This window comes from Leptidea sinapis, chromosome 24, assembly GCF_905404315.1.
Source record: "Leptidea sinapis chromosome 24, ilLepSina1.1, whole genome shotgun sequence".
Taxonomy (NCBI): domain Eukaryota; kingdom Metazoa; phylum Arthropoda; class Insecta; order Lepidoptera; family Pieridae; genus Leptidea; species Leptidea sinapis.
This window is the reverse complement of record NC_066288.1, coordinates 12,996,263-13,000,074: the sequence shown is the minus strand read 5'-3', so window position 1 is coordinate 13,000,074 and position 3,812 is coordinate 12,996,263.

Genomic DNA, 3,812 nt, shown 5'->3' with positions numbered 1-3,812 from the left:
GGTTATTCTGCCATGTGGTATGATATGCACAGTAATTAGATATTTGCGGTATTGGTTTTTTACTTTTAAGCCTGCATTCTGTCAAAATGATAACGTCAGTTTGAAATTTAAAATCTGCCAAAGTTAGTAGAAAGTCGTCAAAGTTGCAATATATACTACGGATATTCTGTGATATAATAGTCAAATCATTTTTATTAACGTTTAAAATTTTATTTAAATTTGAACTATCACATTCAAAAGTACGCGCGATTTTAATTTTGTCTATTTCCTGTAAAGCTTCAATTATATCATTGTAATAAGAAGAAAATAATAAATTTTGTAAATAAAATAAAATGGGTTGTATGTTAATGAATGATGAGGATGTACTAGTATACCAAAGTGATATTTGTACAATCTAAGTGTGCAATATTTATAAGTTTGAGTGCAAGATGTGTGTATGCAATAAATATGATTATAAATAAGAGTGAAAGGTGTATTTATTGTTGTGTTGGGTGTAAGTTTTTTGCGAGTGAACGTGTGTAACAGTTTTATATATGTATAACAAGAATGACTACATTTATGAACTAAACTACTATGACTAACCAGATATCTTATGACTACAAGAACAGATAGTCATTTTCTTAAAAGGAGTTGGTGAACTTGCTCTTCACTTCTGATCCGAATTATTGGGGAGTTCTCGTCCTTCCTCACAAAGACCTTGCCATATGCCGTCCAGCAGAACTTGTACGCCATTGATTTTACCAGATCGCGAGCACGAAAATGTAGCCGTGAGCCCTTCATCGTTAAATGTTCTCCTAAGAAAACCGGTGTGTCTTCTTGGAATTTTAGGCCAAGATGCTTACAACATAACTTATTTTTCTGCCTCACATTAAAAGACTTACCCAGCCTTAGAAAATTGGTTTTTATCAATGTGGAGCCGGTTTCCACAATAATTGGGCTCGGTTTATCATTGTTTTTTCCTCGTACTCTGAATATATCTTTGATGTCGGTTTTACTTATTTTACAATCTATAGTTTGTGAGAGACATAGGGCCATTTCAATAAGATCCTCTTTCGTTTCGTTTTGCTTTTTAGGCACGTTTTTTATCTCAAAGTTAGCTTTGCGGCTTCCCATCTGTAGGTCTTCAATTTTATCCTCTAAAACAGCTATATACTTTTTGTCTTCTCTGGATTGGTTCTCCAACTGTGCTATCTTCTTTTTAAACTCTTCGTTTTGCAGTGTGAGGTATTCCATCGATTTTCCGATACTAAGGTTGGACTCTTGTATATCCTTCAGAGCCGCTGTAACCCGCTTAAGCTCCTGTTCATTTGTATGCGAGCTGCGTGAGATCATTTGACGCATATCATCTCTGAGTTCGTCCAATTGCTTAGTGATTGCGTCATTAAATTCATCTCTAGATCGCTTTAAGCGTGGAAACACATATCTTTGCGGAGTATTAGTAACAATTCCCGTCAGCTGAATATCAGGATCTGACGCGGATTTAGTCATATCCGAATCCATAGTGCTACGGGAGTACAAAAATATGTTTTATAATGTGTGCAAATCTTGTGAATAGAAGTATCAGCAGCTACGCCTACGAGGGTGTCAACAAAATGTAAGGAGGCGGGTCACGATCTCACCAATCTTAATGAAGCGAGGCGGGGCTGCGCTCGCGCATTGATTACTGTAACTTACTTGCTTGTAAGTACGCTTCTCGCGACGACGACGTCTTCTTGTCTATGCGCTCCTGGTAACTCGCGTAATTGATTTAAGAATTTTGAACGATATATTCGTTTATTTTAAACACAAATATAATAAATTTTAACACGTCTGCACCGTGCAACTGGCGTAATTGATTTAATGATTTTGTACGAAATATAATTTAAACAGAAATGTAATAAATGATCTTGTTACACGTCTGCACCGCGCAGTGGTCCGGGGGGAAGAGGATAATGTCTTCTTGTTTACTGCCTGCAATGCCATCATGCCAGATAACCGTGAGAGGCTTTGATTCGGTGGTGATCTTGCCAAGTGGAGCAAAGGTCTGATTGTAAGCTGTAAGGCGCTGACAGAAAATTGCAGCTTTAAACGTCTCCAACCTGGGTAACATTATAACTTTTTCGAGATCTGCGCTATAGTACACTTGTGCACTATTTTGTGGTTCTTCTTTATGTGCTTTATACAGTTCCCGTGCCTTTTTGTATCTTTGGTGATGTTTATCCCAATCCGAACAAACTGTACACTCTGTAACTCTCTGGATAGTCGCGTCATGTGATGTATCCTTTTTGCGAAAATTATAAGCTTCACATATTTCTTACACCCTCTTCATTGCCAAGATCTGTAAAAGATATGTTCATCTTTTTGACGTGTGATCTGTATAAGCTGTATGAAATATTTTTGTCGGGGTACCTCTCACAGAAATCTATATGCATCTGAGTTATATTTGTAGCTGTACCAACAACCCATAATATCAATTAATACAAATGTCTAATATCTAACTTGTAACGTAGCATTATAGATCGTAGAAATAGTAATCGTGCATAATAACTGTAATAAGCGTATGCCGAAAGATTCGTTCTGAAAAGAACATTTTATTTTATATAACGTAATATTAGCTCTGATAAGAACCATTTCATAATGCTGTACATCAACTCATAGAATCATACAGATCACCAGTAATAATCTCATCAATGTACGAGCATTGTCACGTTCTCTCGACGATCGCAGACATACTCACGTGATCAGTCATATGCTCCGCGTTACACAACCGCACAGCAAGGCCGAGCGGACTCGACTGACGAGTGAAGCGTCGGGACTCGGGTCAATCGCTATTCATGCAATTTTAATCAATGAGCAACAGCGTAGGTGCTGAATGCTCATTGACATCGTATGATCGAGGTTCGACGCGAGTTTACACAAACTGCGATAGCATTAGTTTTAGAGCGAGATAGAACCCATAATATTATTCTCAATTCTTATTGAATGAAACGTTTTACTATTGGTTGAAATGTAAGCTTTATGGTGTGTATTTTCTGAACTTGTAAATATTTTTTAAGTAACAATTGTGATTGGGTAACTAGTTTTAAGGATTTTGTATATATATCATGTAACTTTTTAATAAATCATATCTTCCACATATTCCTCACAGTCAAGCAGTTGTTTTATTTAATCGCCAAACGCTCAGTCTCTAAATATTAATGTCGCTTGGTAAATAACGTCGCAGAGGTGCGTGTTCACGTCTGTAGTGTGACTCTAATGGGTTAAACAATTCAACGTGCTGGTTAAGTAAATTCCGATAAAATGCCGGTGTTTCCTGGTGTTTTCCACGTTTATCCGTAGAAAGAGAACTAAATGTTGTATGTAGGACCCTGTCATTCGTTTTCACATACCCTAGAGTAGTAAGAAAAAATATTTTGCAAACCTCAATTCTGGTACCATCACGTTTTTTAAGCCTAAAAGTCCTTTTTGGTTTCCGTTTTGGTTCGCTTGTAATTTTTCTTTTTGGTATTGCTACACAAGTATGAGCTTCAACAAATGCATATTGTTCCTGCCATGACATATCCCAATACGCTTTTAATAAGTTTTTAATATGGATTTATCCTATTTTGAATATAAATATTTGCTTTTGAATTATACAAACTGCCTGAAAAGTCACGGAGATTTTACCGCAGTTTATGCTTGTTGAGATTAAGTACGTGGATTTTAATCCTCAAGCAAATTCTCTGCGATTAAAATTAGCAATGTGTGTGCTAAGCAGGTGCTAGGCATGCACAGAACACTTTTACTTTAAAGAGTTAATAAAAATAATCATGTTTCTGCCGGCAATCGTCTGA